At 43.3% G+C, this 18,772-nt stretch overlaps 1 protein-coding gene across 5 annotated transcripts in view; it reads right to left on the minus strand.

The window, feature by feature from the left end:
- Nucleotides 1–5,770, minus strand: part of Klf12 (KLF transcription factor 12) — a 431,501-nt gene extending 425,731 nt beyond the window's left edge. For 3 of the 5 annotated variants that reach the window (XM_055609629.1, XM_055609631.1, XM_055609626.1), the window contains exon 1: nt 5,431–5,770. The gene's annotated coding sequence lies outside the window, so the exon portion shown is untranslated. Of the gene's footprint in view, nt 1–5,153; nt 5,358–5,430 lie in introns of those variants that run through there. The other 2 variants (XM_055609630.1, XM_055609628.1) reach the window with 1 other exon arrangement.
- Between the last annotated feature and the right edge of the window lie 13,002 nt (nt 5,771–18,772).

Here is an 18,772-nt window from a genome sequence, read left to right on the forward strand (position 1 = left end):
GAGGTCACCTGATACAAAAATTACAGCTTTACTTTTTATTTCAGGGTTTTACAATAATCCGTCCTGTCTTCAGGCAAAAGCACACATGTAATTTATCTTGGTTTTCTTTGAGAAAGGGTAGGTTTTATGTTTTCTTAGGAATTTCTTTATATTCTCTTATGACTTAGCTTGTTAATCCCATAGTGAAAATGCCATTTTACTAAGCGCAGAATCGGATTGAGGAGACTTGCCGTGCATTCCCCGTTTGCATAGTTTACATATGTGTGTCACATTTTACCATGATTACTAGTTATAATGGCTACGGTGGGGAGGACAAGATACCAATACAGAGAATATGAACACACGTGCTTAAATATAAATTCTAAATATATGCATGATTAGCAATCTGACAAACACAACAGATATGCACCCTCACAAAGAGTTGTGGGAAGTTACTCACTCTAAAAATCATGGCTACTGCTGTACCTAGGACACAATCTCTGTCAAAACCAGTAAGCAGTAATCATAGCCTTCAGTGGGGGAGAAAAGTGTCTCTGAGCACGCCAAAGGTTTGATTTCTCATGTTCCATGGGGCAGGACCGCCGACAAAGGTGGTCCTGCTACTCTCTTGGTATCCAGACAGCAATACTGTCTGGATCAATTTAATAAGTGAAAAATGAATATGGAAAACCATGTACTACAGGACTAGTAATGAAATGCAGAGAATGATGGTTGAGGGCTCAGCCCTAACGGGAACAGCTACATCATAGCCTGCCCTGCCATGCCACCAGCCAGGCAGAGGAACACGGAGGAAGAGAGGGTGGAAAGGAGGAGAGAGTGCTATGAAAAGTAATCATGGCTGTCTCACTGACATGGCAGTGCAAACTCATTGCAGCTATGTTCACCTGCACAAGACCTGCACAAGGCCAAGCCAACCAGATCAGTCAACATTCCAGTAGGTAGAACTAACAAGAATATAACACACACACACACACCAGAAGACATAAACACAGAAAGGGGTATGTTGGGGGTGTCCATGGAAAGAAAGACAAGAGAGCTTATATAGATAGAAATAATCAAGATACATTGTATACATGCATGAAACCATGAAAAAATAAAAAGCTCTTCTAAAAAAAAAAAAAAATAAATTATGTTTATATGTAAATCTGTAACTGTTAAAAAAAAAAAGGCTTTAAGTTAACGAAAAGAAAAACTTGGCTATCAGGGCATAACTCATTCACTGGATATCCTTTAATCTGCTGCCAGACCAAAGCAAATTTTTATAGGGCAGTATAATTACTCAAGTAGCCACTTTGTGACAATAAACACCCGAAGCCAAAAGAATCCTTTTGTAACCTAATTACTGAGAATATATAGAGAAAGCAAGCGTGTAATCCAGAGCATGTGTCTGCCACAAGCCCTCAGTAGCTGACTTCAGACTGGGTGTGGTTTGTGTGGCCCCCAAGAAGGAATTCGGGTGGACTGGTCACACAGAGTTAGAACCCAAGCAGGTCTATGAGAGCCACAGGCAGCTGACCTTCCAGGCACTGGGCAAGGCCCATCTGTCATCTCCTGTTCTGCTTCTGGGAGCGGAGTGGGTGTGGTAGATGAGTTAAGGCTGTGGTTACAGGGTGTTGCCAGTGACTTAATTTCAATATTTTTACCCTTCCATTTTGCACACATTTAAAATCAAAAGCTGTGCATAACTCACAAGATGAAAAAAAGAAAACAATATATAAACACACATATATAATAAGCAGGGTGTGGGGGCACATTCCTGTCCTGAACCCAGAAGGTGGAGGCAGGAAGATCAGGAGCTCAAGGGAGCTACAGAGAGAGTTTAGGCCTGCCAGGGTTACATTAAAAGGAGGGGGCACGAATATATAAGTATTTCCACTCTGCCATTGTACTTATTTGTAAAATGCAAATGGCCCAGCCAGAAGCTGCAATTCACTTCAGAACTCATAAAAAGGAGTGTTAGTTTCTAAACAAAAAGAGAGCAGCAGTGTTAATGTGAAGATTCTTAACTCTTGCTCATTAACCAACATGCAAGCACAATGGATATAATATCAACAATAATAATAATAACAACAACAACAATAATAATATTTGTGCCATTACAATTTTTGTAGAAATACTTTTTTTCGGGGGTGGGGTGAGGGTGGGATTTGAGACAGGGTTTCTCTCTACAGCCTTGGCTGGAAACTCACTTTGTAAACCAGGCTGGCCTCAAACTCACAAAGATCCTCCTGCCTTTGCCTCCCTGAGTGTTGGGATTACAGGCATGCACCACTGCGCCAGGCTGATATACTTTGTATTAATATACACACACTGCATCTACATTTATGAACCCAAAACACTTAAGAATGCTTCTCCTAAATATAAACAAACCAATCATCTAGCACCTCAATTGGATAGAATTATTTTAATGTTATTTAAGTATAAAATAGGAAATTCCATACTTTTCATTTTGTATTAATTGGGGAACACGCCCAGGACAGGTTTATATTGTCAGCTATTGCAAATACTACCTCCCTGAATAAGGTTTCTCACGGCTACAAACGAACCAACACGTCCCATTGATATCCCTCAGTACAGGCCTGGAGGACTAAGTAGTTAAATCAGACAAAACACTCATGGTTTCAAATAAGCAATTTCATTTTGTTGGTAACAGACTGCTTCGTGGCTCAACATCTGACTCCCAGAAACTTTGAAGATGTGTTTCCCCTTCATAAGAAGCCAGAAGAAAACTCTTGAGCAACATATGAACCTATGCATGGTCACGGTACTATAGACTGTAGGCTGTGCACATGCTCTGGGGACCGAACAGCAAGCACCAGTAGGAGAAAGTACTACCTTTGCTTTTGGAACACACAGAGGCAGCAGCTGGAGTAAACAACAGCCAAGAGTTGCTAAGGTCAAGGTCTCAACTGCTAGACCAGGACCATGGCCTCCCAGAGGACATGGTTTCTTGAAAAGGACTTTCTATGGGATTGGGGGGCGGGCAAAATTTTTCATTCAACAAATATTCATAGAACACATTCCCAATAAAGTTGAGCTGATCAACGATTCTTTGAAATACGCCTTATTAAGTAATAGACAACGGAAGGACTTCAGTAACCAACAGAAATGAAACAAGAATGTTTTATTTACTCTGACATAGCTATGGTAGTTAAACATACGCAATTCATAAGTTAAGTTTTCATGTGAAAACATGCTAATTTTTCTAGTTTAAATATATTTCGCATTAACTACGAGTTAGCATAATAAACCTTTCTTTCTAAGTGCCTTAAGTGTTTCTGACAATTTTCAAATGCTCAAATTGCTCTCTCAAACTCAAATGAGCTTCGTCGACTCAGTATAGTACTAAGATTGACCAGGCAGCAGCGATACAGATGTAACTGAAATATCTGTCTGCAAACACTCTATTTCTAACAGCAGTCTACAGTTAATTTTTTTCCAGCCTGAAAATATACTCTTTGCATAACCAATCTCTACCTGGTTTTTGTTTGTTTGTTTGTTTAGTGTAACCCGCCGTCAGATATGAACCACCTAGTAGCAGGCTTTTTTCTTCGTAGGGAGACGGAGGGGTCCCCTGTGGTAATTAAATGCCAGTTTTAAAAGCGTGTCTAGGATGACAGTTTCTTTTCTCATCAAAGTGACCACTCCTATTGCCATCAGAAGCTGCTGCTTGCTAAAAGCCACCAAATGTCCTTCAAAGCATTCACTTATCCAAACAACTCTTTCCTCCACTGAGGGGAATGAAGGCTTCTGAGGTGGATTTGCAGAATGACGTGTACTTGATTGGCAGATGTCTAAGAAACAACTAGATGCAAACTCTCTAGATGTAAATAGAGCCTCTGCCTGTCTCCCCCGTGTTCCAGGGAGACAGAATGCTAATGCCACGTTAAAATATCTTAGTACTCAATCAAGAATTCTATTAGCCAGTAGAATTATTTAAAACAATCCATTACAAAACGGAGATTTAAGCCATCTGTATAGTTACACGTTCGAGAATACTAAACACAGAAACCGTTTATCCAGATTACACATTCCGCTGTACTAATACTCTTTAACTCAACAAAGTCAGCTTTTATCAGCTGAATTAGGGCAATTACTAGTAAAGTATGCAAAACTGGAGGAGCAGGGGGGAGGGGGCTGGGAAGCCACAGGGACATATAACAAAGGAATTGGTACTTTTTCCAAGCATTTGCCTCAAATGCACCGAGAAGCGAAACTGTTGAGTGCACCCCACCCTTCCCCCCAAAGGTAAAAGTTTGCAAAGTTCTCTACCCAACAAAAGCAGAATTGATTCTCCCGAAGAGCACAGAACGTGAACACCAACTAACGTCGCGGAGGTCAACTCCTAGCCCACTTAGAGCTGAGCGTCTAGGGCTGGAAGTGGCTCCTTAGGCCGGCTCCGCGGGCTTCCCGGGCCCAGGTGCCCTTACAAAGTTGTCCCTTGTCAACTCCGGCCAGGTCCTTCGTAATTGAAATTAACAGCCACAGGCCAGCCCCTGGCTACTCCCGTGGACCAGGCATGGTAACGAGTGACAGTTCCACATCATTACTACCCGAGACAATAATGAATACAGCGCCAGGACCACTGTTGGTGCCAGCCACGTTATCTCCTCCTTAACCCCTTCCCCTCCACTCTCCAGAGCTCACACATCGCCCGCCCCGGTGCGGCTATTCATCCAACACATCCATTCCTGGGGACCAACTACTTCCACGACACCCCCCTTCCCCTCCCCCCAGCAATTCAGCCCTGGGGATTAATTTCTCATCCTTGGCAACTGTCAGGCGAACAGTGCAACCAACAATTCCAGTCCGGGGGGAGCAAAGCATTTGCTTAATTCACGCTACTTGCTAAGTTCTTTAAAAAATGTTTAGGGAGTGGGACAAGTAACCTCCCTCTTTCTTCTCCGCGAATCCGACCGCCGCTCCAGGCTCGGCAACAGCATCGCCCTACCCCGACCCCCTCCCGCTTCCCGACACTTCCCCCCCCCCCCATTTAAGAACACAGACCAACCAAATGATTTAACTTGAGCAGATGACAGAAGGAAAATAAAACATGTTAAGAGAATAAGATCTGATTTGGGATGGCAAAAAAAAAAAAAAAGGAGGGGGTTGTTTATTTTGATAAAAAAAAAAAAAACGGAATCGGCACAGACCTGAATAGAAGCTGCAGAGCAGGAGAAATTGTTTTCTTTCCCTCACACAGAGTCCCCCTCTCTCTCTCTCGCCCTTTCTCTCTCTCACACGCGCGCGCGCACACTCGCGCGCGCACACACACACACACACACACACACACACACACACACACACTCGCACACGGCGTCACCCGCGCACACTCACACGCACAAGCAGAGCCTCTCAGCTGCTCTCTGCAGTTCTCAGGAAATGAATGGGGGGCAACCCGGGGAACTGTTGTACTTGCAAATGACTTACCCGGATCACATGATGCGCTAAATGTAGGGTGGGCCTGTGGGTGGAGGCTGCCGAGACGCGAGCCCGGGTCTAACGTGGGGAGCCTCGCCAGGCCCGCATCGAATTACCCCGGGGCCCAGCCGAGGGGGTTGCAAGAAGCCGGTTCTCCTCCCTTTGCAGCCGGCAGCTCAGGAAATCGGAGAGGCGCCGGGGGTGGGGCGGGGTGGGGTGAGGTTGGGGTGTGTGTGGGGCGTGGAGGGGGGGGTGAAAACAGCAAACCCCCAAACAAAAGAGCTCCGAGCCCTCCTCCCCAGAAACAAAGCCCCGCCGCTGCGGGCGAGCCCCGGGGTGGGGCCGAGGGCGGGGGCGGCGGCGGGGAGGGGCTCGCTCAGCAGGCGCTAAGTCGCTTTATTGCCATAAAATGGGGCCCCGAGCCGCTCCGCCGGAGGATTAGGAGGCGGGCTCTGAGTGTGATGGTTGAAATCCCCTGTGGGAAACTAACCCCTCCCCGATCGCAGAGGTAGAACGCGACACCCACTGCCCGGCCCTCGCCTTGCCTCGCCTCGCCTCGCCAGCCTGGCCAGCGGCAGGGAGGTGGGTCCGCCGAGCCGCCACCCCGCCCCACCCCGCCCCACCCCTGCCCCCGCCCCTGGCCCTGGGCCTCCGCCGCGCCACCCGGTCACCTGCACCACCTCTCTGCGGCACCCTAAATAACCCACACATGGCCCCTGCCGCTCCCGGAGCCGCAGCCTGGGGGCGATTCCAGGGGTCTCGGAGAGGAGAACCCTAAGATGACAACTCTCATTGGAGAGACTCCTGCTGAGCTGCCACCAAGCACCCCTCTCTTTTGTGTCACCGCGCGCCTAGGCAGCCTCGGGGAGAGAATTGGGAGACAAATAAAGCGCCCAGCCAGCGTGGCCCTTGCCCACTCCCCACCGCAGCCAGGGTGGGTGGGGGCGAGCGAGGAGAGGGTCCCCGCGCCCTAGCTGTCCCCGCGGCTCAACCACCGCGAACTTGGAAAGGTGTAGGCGGAGCCGGCGGAGTCTGCGGGGGTCCGCCCCCGGGCGCCCAGCGGCCAGGGCAACAATGGGGTCCCGGCGGGGGTTGCCCCGAGGGTGGCGGGGCCAGAGAGACTGGACCAGTGACAAGGTGGGGTGAGGGGGATCATTGTTTAGGTCCGAGTGAGTCTCACGTCTCTGGAGGGACAGGGGCGCCCCGCTCGCCGAGATTCACCTTGGCGGGATGAATGGGGGCGAGGTGCGGGCGTGTGCCTCGCTCGGCGACGCGGGCACACCGGGGGCGCCTGACCGAGCCGGTTATTTGGGAGAGCGGGGGAAGTCGAGGTCGCGGGGAGGAAAAGGAGGGCTCGGGCTGAGCCGGGACCCCGGCCAGCGTGGCGGGGACACGAGTAGGGACAGAGTCGGTGCTCGGTCCCCGGTGCTGGACGCCATCCCCCGCGGCCCCGCCTGCGCGCACCGAGCCCAGGATCCGCGGGATTCTGGGCGGGGAGAGGGAGGAGGCGGCTCTGCTGTTCCCTCCGCGGCCGGGAGGACTCGGGGTCAGGCCGCCCGGGAGGGTCGGCGGGGGCGGGGAGCGGAGGAAGCGGAAAGGGCCCGGCGGGGTGCGGGAGCGGAGCTGGCCCCTGGCGGCCGTTGACGGTCGGGGGACAGCGGGTGCCACTTTCTTGAAGCCTGGGTTGGCTCCCGGGGCCTGGCACACCTACTCGGTGCCTCTGAGCCCGCCCTGCGTGGGAAACCGCCCTGAAGGTGGGAGGCTGCGAGGGGAAGTTTGTGTTAGAGAAAAATTTGCAGTTCTCTGGAGTGGAATGGGGTGGGAAGAGAAACCGTGGGGAGGCTGAGAAACAGGAAATGAGAGCGAAAAAGCAAATTCGAGCCAGGAAAAGCCAGCTTCTACATCTGTGTGGCACCGTGGCGTTTGCTGAGCACTTAAGGCCCAGGTGCGCTGTTAATGAAAACAAAGGCGGGGCACCGGCTGGCCCGGCTCTGCCCTTGGCTCCTTTGGTGAAGGAGGCCAATGGGAAAGGTGGTCCAGCCCGAAGAGGACTGGCGCGGCCCTGTCCTAGTCAGGACGGGATGAATCAGCGGCTGGAGTCCTCTCCTCAGTAAAACAGGACTGAGCGAGACAGTGTGTCCCCGTGTTGAGGTTTCGAAGAAGAACAAATGAGATAAGTGTGAAAGTGTGTGAAATTTGTGCGGTACACTCTTCCAGGGAAGTAGCTCTACATGAAAAAAGAAAACAGTGGAAGCAGGGCGGTGTGGGACTCAGAACCCAGGAAGGAAATGGGACTGAGAGACTGAAGGGTTGGTTCACCCGGGAAAGGGAAGGTCTCTGTTCCAAGAATTGTTAGCTGTGAAACCTCAACCTGAGATGATCTTGGGAAGAAGCCCTTCTCCACCCTCCTGCTTCCGGACAGAAAGAACGCTTGCAAACTCAAGTTTGAAATATTGCAGAATACCAGCAAACGTGCAGTATTTAAAGGAAAATCTCTCCTCAGCTGGAATCACTAAAATTTCCCTGCAGGTGGGGCTAGGGTAGGCAGGGAGTGAATTTAACTAAGGATGGGAGGATGCTCTGAGAGATTATGTCATCCTGGCAGTCCTTGCGCTAACAGCTTTCTCAGAGAGCCGAGTGCCGGCGCAGTTCATCAATATATTCTATAGTGAACGCTTCTATGCGCGGGAAAACAAAATGCCTCCTCCCTATAGCAACAGCCATGGGCGTGTTAGTCAAATGATGACGTTTGAAACTAATCTGCAAGAACTCATTCCGGAGGGAGAAGGAAATTAAGGGCAGGTCAAGGTTAATATCTAGAGGCTGGATAGGGCATGTGGTTAAAAGAAGGAAGTACATCAAGTATTAAAAAAAAAAATGTAAGCAGCATTTTGAAAAAAAAAATACTTCTAAGGAGGAATTAGAAATATTAAAATATGGCAACTCCCCAGCTATAAAGGAGGAAAATGAAAAGAAAAAAAAAAAGGTTTGGAAGGGAGAAGCCTGCATACAAATAAATTTTAAAGGGGTGGATGTTACTGATATTCAGATCGTGTGAATGCGTATGTGTGTTTGCACGCCCGTGTGCAAGCATTTGTTTCTAATGGAGTTTATAACATTCTGCCTCCGTACAGAACTTAAAACTTCAAAGTGTAAACAGAAGGAAGTGAGGCAAGGAAAAATGTTCTGTACTTTTTGCTCTTTAGGTCTTCCTACTCCATGTGTGTTCAGGGCTAGGGAAAGTCAGAACAGTAAAAACAGCAAGGTTCCTTTTAATCAAGAGTGTACAATTCCGATAATGTAAAAGAATAGTAAGAGAGATATTACTAAATTTTAGAATTTCAGGACTCAAGTAATTTATGAAATCTAATCCCATAGGATACTTCAATATGATTTCAAAGCAAAACGCTTTGGACTAAGGATGATGACCCATTCACCTACTTCTTACTTGGTCTTTAAACCAAAGAAATACTAAAAAAGCTAAAATGTGTTATTTTGAGCTACACATGATCCTCACATTGGATATTATTTACCTAACACAATGTTCAGAAGAAGAAGTGAAAGCACAAAAACTCTTCTAGGCACATAAGTGTCTCAACATCAATTACATAACAATCTAACAACTCTTTTTTGTTTTTAAATAATATGAAAGTACACGTTCCTACCTGCCCTCCCATTTTTTTAACATCTCATACTTAACCAGTAGTAATTTACTGAAAAAAAATCACTGAGACCATGAGAGAAATCTTTTATAGTATTAAAACGTTTCAACTTGTACCTCACACCAATTTCTGTATGGTCAAAACTTTCTTCAATGTGTATTAAAAGTAGTTAATCATTTGGATTAAAGAGGCCAAACTTCACGGGTGATTTAACATTAACTCTGGGTGGAGCTAGGGGAAATGAGTCCATTTCAGGAATCAAGGCATTGCAGGAAGATTAGAATCAACTGGAAGTGAAAATAAAAGTGATTTTCACAGCCCTAAATAAAGTTTAGAAAACAACCAGTCTCGTTCCCAGGGCTAACCACGCACATGAACAGAGACATTTTCACTGCCTATATTTTACATCACATGTCATAGTTTGGCAATAATGTGCAGCCAAGGGGAATTCTGTTCAAGAATGAGAAAGGCACGTTGAGAATCTCTAGTACAAATGCAAACAGCTGGTGATATTACGTGATGATGTAGTAAGCAGCACATTTAGATTTGAATGGTGAACTGTCTGAAAACTAGGAGAGAAAAATGCCACTTTGCAACTTTGTCACAGACCTGGGGGGGGGGGGGTGGGTTTCTCTAGGTTAACCATCATGTATTAGACATCCACTTTCCCAAGTTCCTGCCACACTTTCTTCAGACCTGTCATCCTCAGTGCCACTAACATCAGACCCTCTTCAGACACCCAGGTCTGAACTTCCTGCCCCCTTCTGTTCAATCCATCCCACCCTTCCCTAGACAAAGCCTGAACTATGTTTATATTCCTGTATAGACAAAGCCCAGTTGGAGTTGGCACAACTGTTTCAGCACAGCACCCTGGCATATTAAGACCCTGTTTTGACTTTCTTATCTGGTATTCTGCCTTCCAGCCCAAGGAATCAGGCCACCATGACCTAGCCACCGCTGGATGCCTTTACTGAAAGCTTTTTTCTCTCTCCTCCTGTGAACTCTCTGAACATGGCTGCACGACACCCCACATACATATAGGCAGAGCCTATCCAGTCATTAAAAACATTCTCTTTGCCTTCTTGGAACTTTCTTTTTTAGCATAATGCAAAGATTATTTCATTTGCTGTATAAGTCCCTCCCCTACCTATGTGTGTTTGTGTGTGTGTGTGTGTGTGTGTGTGTGTGTGTGTGTGTAAGGAAATCAGAATTTTTTTTTTCTATTTAAATTTGAGACCAATGTGAGACATGTTAGGTCAAATAGACACCAATAAATGTTGCTTTCTTACTGTGTTCTGTTACATAAATACTGATGCTTCCACTAACTAGAGTTGGCTCAACTATTACACATCATACATTGAGAATAAGAGCTGTGCCTTAACTCTTAACCACTCATTTTATTTTCTTTTTACTCACTCCTACACTGACTTGCATATGGTAAGTGATTAATGATTGTTGACTAGAAGAAGCAATTATAGCAAATAAAACTTTAATGCTGTGCCTTAAAATACAATTTCTCAGAAAGCTTAAATTTCTGTTTATATGTGCACAAAAAGTAACAACAAAACTTTTAGAATGTGTTGGTAAGCACCTTTGGCCATTAATTCTAACAATGTTTTTTCAGGTAATTTTAAGTTTAATGTTTTTACATTTAAACTCTATTAACATACCAAGTTTTACCTAAACTTACTGTCTCTCTCACATTTAGTTCTTTGAAAAGCAGTTTATAAATCATACCACTTGGCATTCCTCTTATTAGAATTATATAACATTGTACTGTATAGGTAAAAATTCAGTTCCTCAATTTTAAAGAAAAAAATTCCCAGAAAATTTGTTTTTTTTTTTAAAACATTTCTCAGTTTGTTGGGTTATAGACATTGGAGCTGTATTATCTTAGAGAGAAACATAATTTTTAAATATCATTTAGGGAATATGGTATTGGAAATGTCATGCTCTCTTAGAAATATAAAGTATAAACCCTCATGAAAAGAACATAATTGACTTAAAATACAGAACACCACTCTCATTTCAGGTCATAGAAAAAGATACAGCAAGTGTCTATTCATGAAGAGATGATGAAAAGAAAGGGCCAGGGATGTAGCCAGGGCTAAGAATGCCCACTCAGCATTCTGAATCCTCAGTAACACACCACACACACACACACACACACACACACACACACACACACACACACACACACACATCAGCAGAAAACTTAAGGATAACTAAAATATGACACACAATTAAAATACTCCCGGCAAGGTTGCATACACTTAGAAATATTAAGAAATGCCAACAAAGGATAATCACGCAGGAAATGACCATTAGAAGATAGGTATTTTTTTTCTTGAGATGAAATTTGTCATAAAATAACATTATGCTGTCTTAAGGTCTGCCTTTCCAGATACTATTTAGCTTGAGATACAGAATTGCATCCAATGTTCTCTAGGCTACCTAGTGGTCATTCTTGTTGTATCCCTCTCCTCCTGTCCCCACAATAATTATTTTCTAAACTATGGATTATATATATGGTGTTTTTTTTTTTTTCTTAATTTAGTCATTTTACATTCCATATGTAGCCTCTTCTCTTGTCTCCTCCCAGTCCCACCCTGCTCGCTCTCCCATCCCATTCCTGTTCTCTAGTCCTCAAAAAGGGGGAGCCCTCTTCTTTTACCAACAGAGCCCAGACTATTAAGTCTCTTCAGAACTGCCTGTATCCACTTCCTGTGTGGACTATCAAGGCTGCCTTACTCAAGGAGCTGATCGAAGAGCATGCAACAGACTTCATGTCAGAGATGGTCCCTGCTCCACTTACTAGGTGACCTATATGGAAACTGAGCTGCCTGTAGGCTGCATCTGAACAGGGGTCCTGGGTCGTCTCCCTGCATGGTCCTTGGTTGGTGCATCAGTCTCTGCAGGCTGCCCTGGATCCACATTTGTTGGCTGTTTGGTCTCCTTGTGGCGTTCCTGTCCTCTCTGGATCCTTCTATTCCCCGACTTTTCCATAAGACTCCCTGTGCTCTGGCCAAAGTTTGGCTATAAGTCTCAGCATTTGCTTCCATCCTCCAATGGGGAAAAGTTTTTCAGAGAACATCTATGGAAGGAAACCTATTCCCTCTCTTCAACCATGTCCAGCATCTATTTTATTTGCCCTTCTGAATGAGAATTAAGCATCCTCCCAAGGGTCCTCCTTTTACTTAGCTTCTATAGGTATGTGGATTGTAGTATGGTTATCCTGGCACAGAAGACAACTTTATAAATAGAACAGCAAGAGCTCAGGCTCTAAAATCAACAATTAATAAATAGGACTTCATGAAACTAAAACACTTTTGTAAAACAAAGGACACTCAACATAACAAAATAACAGCCTACACACTCGGAAAAGATTCTTACCAATCTTACATCTGACAAAGGGCTAATATCCAGAATACGTAAAGAACTGAAGAAATTAAACACCAACAAACCAAACAAATAATCCAATTTTAAAAATGGGGTACAGAGCTAAACAGAGAATTCTCAAGAGAGGAATCTCGAATGGCCAAGAAGCACTTAAAGATATGCTCAATGTCTTTAGTCATCAGTGAAAAGCAAACCAAAATGACTCCAAGATTCCAGCTTACTCATCAGAATGGTTAAGATAAAAAACTCAAGTGACAACACATGCTGGTGAAGATGTGGAGAAAGGGGAACCCTCCTCCATTGCTGGTAGGAGTGCAAACTTGTTCAACCACTTTGGAAACCAACCTGGCACTTCTTCAGAAAGCTGGAACAGCTCTATCTCAAGACCTAGCTATACCACTCCTGGGCATATACCCAAAAGATGCTTCACCATACAACAAGGACATTTGCTCAGCTATGTTCTTAGTGGCTTTATTCACAATAGCCAGAAACTGGAAACAACCCAGATGTCCCTCAACCGAAAAAATGGATAAAGAAACTGTGGAACATCTACACAATGGAATACTATTCAGCTATTAAAAATAAGGACATCATGAAATTTTCAGGCAAATGGATGGATCTGGAAAAGACCATCCTGAATGAGATAACGCAGAAGGAGAAAGGCATATATAGTATATACTCACTTATAAGTGGATATTAGCCATATAATAAAGGATTATTGTTTACTGCAACTTTTATTAATGTCTGCATCTTGTCTTCAAGCCTTCATTGTCCTTCCTAATAATAGGTTGCCAGTATTCACCTAATGTATCCCCATCACATTAGAATGTTTTTCCAAAATTTTGCAGTTGTACTTACATCATAGGAAGTATTTTAGCTTCTTTGGTAAAAGGGGTGTAAACAATCTGGTGAATAATTTTCTCTGTTATATTGCTGAGGTAGTTTTAAATTTTATTTGTAAAAATTAATTTTTCTCTTTGGCAATTTCACACATTTGGATAATGCAGACTGGCCACCTTCACCCCATATTCTGTTGCCCATTCTGCTATGCCTTTCTACCTCCATTCTTGCAAATCTGTTTCTCATAGTCATGTTTGTTTTGTTTCATGACCCTCCAAATTTAACGAGAACTATCTCTGTGACCATGGTTTTAAGCTATCCATCAGAGTCTGGCTGGCTCAACACTCACAAAACTGAAAACAATGTCCCCTACTAAGAAAGAGCCAATATTTTATCAGTAAGGCTTTGGATCCCCCATCCTCCCACACACACTTTGGTGACTGATGAGGCACCAAAACTGTTGTGGAAACTTATAAGTTATTTTTTTCATAAATTTGTTACTATTTACAGTGACACCATCATACTTAGAGTGCTATTTTTTTCTTTCATTCTTGCTGATGGTGAGGTACTTTAAAACAAAACAACACAAACAAACACACACAAAAAAAACCCTTAAGGCACTAAATAAAAATGGCTTGAGGTTTGCATCCTTGAACTCTAGAAATATAAATGAGACATTCTTGAGCTTGGGCTGTGCTGAGCTCCTACTGCCATAGCTTGTTGGATAAATCATAAAGCTCTGAAGAGGTTGCCATGTTCATAGAAGCTTTATTCATAAGAGCCAGAATCTGAAAACAACCCAGATGTCCCTCAACTGAGGTGTGGGATACAGAAATTGTGGTACATTTGCACAATGGAATACTACTCAGCAATTTAAAAACAAAGAAATCATGAAATTTGCAGGCAAATGGTGGGAACTAGAAAATATCATCCTGAGTGAGGTATCACAGAGGCAGAAAGACACACATGGTATATACTCACTTATAAGTGGATATTAGGCATATAATATAGTATAAACATACTAAAAGAAGCTAAGCAAGAAGGAGCACCCTGCAAAAGATGTTCAGTCCTCATTCAGAAAGGCAAACAGGATGGACATAGGAAGGGAGAAACAGGACAGGAGCCTACCACAAAGGGCCTCTGAAAGATGCTACCCAGCAGAGTTCAAAGCAGATGCTGAGACTCATAACCAAACTTTGGGCATAACCAAACTTTGGGCAGAGTGCAGGGAATCTAATGAAAGAAGGGGGAGATAGAAAGACCTGGAGGGGACAGGAGCTCCACAAGGAGAGTAAGAGAACCAAGAAATCTGGGCCCAGAGTTCTTTTCTGAGACTGTTACTCCAAACAAGGACCATGTATGGAGGTAACCTAGAACCCCTGCACAGATGTAGCCCATGGCAGCTCAGTCTCCAAGTGGGTACTCTAGTAAGGGAAACAGGAACTATCTTTGACATGAACTCAGTGGCTGGCTCTTTGATCATCTCTCCCTGGGGTGGGAGAGAACAGTCTTACCAGGCCACACAGGAAGATAATGCAGATATTTCTGAAATGAGACCTGATAAGCTGGGGTCAGATGGAAAGGAAGGAGGACCTCCCCTATAAGTGGTCTGGGAAGGGGCATGGGAGAGAAAAGGGAGGGAGGGTGGGATTGAGAGGGGATGAGAGTAGGGGCTACAGTTGGGATACGAAGTGAAAAAAATGTAATCAATAAAATAAATAAATAAATAAACAAATAAATAAACAAACAAACAAAAAAATGGAAGTTGCAACAGCCTAAGAGATCTCACAAATCCCTACCCAATACAGAGAAACTTGTTCTAGGGAAGGAGTACGTGGGACAAGGAATGGGGGATGACTTCTCATACTTTAAGTCTTAATTCAGGAAGTTTTAGTTGGTTTTAGTTTCGATATAGTCAGAAAGATCTAACTAGATCTACCATAGTTGAAGCTAAAATTAATTAGGTAACTGACTGATATGAAAGAATAGAGATAAAGAATGACATGAAGCCTAGTTTAAAACTTGAGAATAAAATAACATGAAATTAAAAGAGGACGTGAGGAAAAGAGAAAGAAGTGTGCTGTATTGGTTAGTATCCCTTTCATCTGCAGAAAACAACCAAACTGACAAATACTGCCTGGGATAGATATTTTCTCCCACCCCTTGAAATGATAAAATCCAAAGCTAGGCTCTTACAGCTCCAGAGTCTGCTTCTATTCTTTCAGTACTTGAAAGTGATACATTCATTTTCATTTTCTGCTACCCATCTCAAATTTTGACTCTCTTTACACCAAGAAAAATGGAAACAAAGCTGAGGGCAGACTCTTACACAGGTCTTTGAAAAATATCACCTTTATCAACTGTTTCTCTTTCGGTATTCAGAGCTAGAATAATGAAATAAGAAATAAATATCATAACTGGAGTTACATATCTTTTCCAGGCAGACCAATCACAAGGTAGTGGGCAGAGTGAAGGGCCTTTTGGGTGCAATTAGAAATTACCAACTGTGTCTGTATTTTGCTATATAATTTACATAATGCTTTTATCTTAAATCAGAAATCATTATACTGTTTCTTGATAGCATACAACAAAAGAAAAAATTACAAGTTAGTCCTGTCATTGTTTTAAAGACATTAATTCACAACTATATTTTAAAATACTTTGTTATGTTTATTAATATACATCTTTCACACTATGTGGTCAATAAATTATTAAAGCCTACAGGCCATAATGTAGTCAATTCTGAATTAATTCATGTGTGATTTACCAAAGGCAAAATATGAATAGTACGTTTGCTTCATCAATTTACACAGTCTGGTTATGGTTCGTCTTTCCACACCATTGATTTACATGCCTTTGAAAGAGCAAACACTACTTTTTAGAAGGTGAATAAGAAACTCATAATTAGGAAGGCAAATCCATGTCTTCTAAAATATTAACTACCTTTTCATTTCAGATTCAGATATTAGTAAGGCATTGGCGTGTGAACTCCTGCCTGAGAGCCAGAAGGTATCAAACCATGTCCAGATTTCTCGTCTTGACTGTCCCACCTTTGGCACAGTTCTTATTGATTTCATTTGACTCCCAGGTACAACAGGATTGCACCTTCTCTGCAAGGATATAAAAAATCTAATGAAGTCTCAGATGCCTTCATCTACAAGACTAAACCATAAGCATGCATTACACAAGGCTTCAAAACATTTTGAGAGGCAAATGAAAATAATTTTCCAAAGACCCACTATGTTGTGCATGTCACTAAACTGTTTTCTTTTTGTTTCTTTAGTGCACAGTACCCTTTGTTCCATGGGATAACATGCCGTGTTCCTGTGCCCTCCCACCTTAAACGGCTGAGGTGACAAGCTTGCACCTCCACACCCAGCTGCTGTTCCCTTTAAGCGCCAGAATCATTTGTGTCTTCCAATACGAATAACTGTTGCTTGTTTCCTATTAGAATATGTGATTGTTCAGTCCCCTACTAAAATTATAGAGACCTTTGTCAAGAAGAATAATCCAAAGAAATTCATGTTTCTATACTTTATTTCCAAAAAAATATTTAGAGCCAGTTAGTTAAATTTACAAAGATTTGGTGCACATCTGCCATTAATTACCCCAGCATCGAATTAGAGCACACAGTTAAATTCACATCTATGGCACAAGACAAATTTATGCTTTAAAATAGACTTCTTTCTTTCCTTCTTGTTGTCTTCTAAATCTTGTTGTTTTTTTTCTTGTTCTTTCTCTACTTCCTGTACCTGTCCCCAACCCCTCTCTCTCCCTTCCTTTCTTAAGACAGGGAGGGATTATGGATAATTCTCACATCACTATGATCTGTCAGTGCTCCACACACTTTATACATAATCTTGTTTTAACTTCAATTCCAGAGGGACGTAGTCAGGGTAAATAGAGTAAAGTCCTTGTATAGCAAATAAATAGATAGATAGATAGATAGATAGATAGATAGATAGATAGATAGATAGATCGGATAAATAGACAGATGATAGAAAAGTATTAAAAAGGCTTCCCTGAATCAGCCTTTGATGCCACTTCTTTCTCTATTTTAAAGTAATATTTATTAGCATTTCCTACGTACCATGTGCTATGTAAAGCATTTGGCAGCTCACCTTCTCCTGGTGAGTGTCACCAGCCTATTGCAACTCACAAAATCCACAAGCTTCCCTGTTCTTTAGTTCCTTTTCCTTCCTCTGTGCAGCATATATCACCACCTAATATAGCACATTATTATTGCTGTATACAATCTTTCTGTCCCTCTGCAATTCCCTGCCAGTGTGAGGAGCCCCAGAAGGACAATTTTTCTATCATGTTCCCTACTGCAGCCCACTGTGCAGAAATCAACCTAGCGTGAAGTAGGCACTCAATAAATATTTGTGAATAAAAATGTTAAGATTGCGTATGTACAGAAACTGAAGTCCTAGAGGTTTTCATGTCACTCTGTCTTCAAAACAACAATTAGAAAAATCATTTCTAGTGGTGAGCTCCTGTAATCTTGGTGCCAGAGGGACGGAGGCAGAAGTGTCCTTGGAACTCACTGGCCACTGAACTAGTTGCATCAGCCAGTGAGTTCCAGGCCGGAGAAAGACGACCGTGTCTCAAAAAACAAGGTGATGGCTGCTAAGGTACAACATCTGAGATTGACCTCTGACCTTACATGCACACACACACACACACACACATACCTGCATACATGTATGCACACGAGTGCACGCGTGCGCACACACCCTGTACAATTATAAGGATTTTGCACACTGTATTCCTTTTTCTAACCCATTTTCATGTGTCACTTGTTAGTGTAAATTTAACAACCTTTACAGTCCAATCAGTTGACTGACTACACATCTCATGAACTTAACTGGTGACGACAAGATGGTGACAGAGATGAGAGCTTCCCCCAAAGGAGAATGATTACAAGACAAGAGCATTCCAACACGGGGCCATCAATCACCACCATTGCAGCTAAGCATTTGTATAGTGTTCGAATTGAAGCAAACTACTAAGACATCTTTCAAGTTAAAATGTAGTGTCACTCCTTCCTACTTCGTACACAATGGCCACGGTGTGTTTGTAGTCCATAAGGTATTTTTATTTAGTATATTTTTTTATTTAAGATATATTTATTTAGTCATTTATTTTTATTTTGAGAGACAGGGTTTCTCTCTGTGGCCTTGGCTGTCCTGGACTCGCTCTGTAGACCAGGCTGGCCTCGAACTCACAGTGATCCGCCTGTCTCTTGCCTACCCGAGTGCTGGGAGTAAAGGCATGTATCACCATGCCTGGCTGTCCATTAGGTATTTTAAGTCTTTGAAACTAGCAGAGTAATACGGGAGAGATGCACACATGGCTGAACACTGAACATTTGGACTCACTGAGAGACGAATTACAGAGAATCATAATATTTTCATTCTCATAGTAAGCCCAGTATTTTTATTATTGAA

Source organism: Psammomys obesus, unplaced genomic scaffold, assembly GCF_907164565.1.
Source record: "Psammomys obesus unplaced genomic scaffold, mPsaObe1.curated_primary_1811, whole genome shotgun sequence".
Taxonomy (NCBI): Eukaryota; Metazoa; Chordata; class Mammalia; order Rodentia; family Muridae; genus Psammomys; species Psammomys obesus.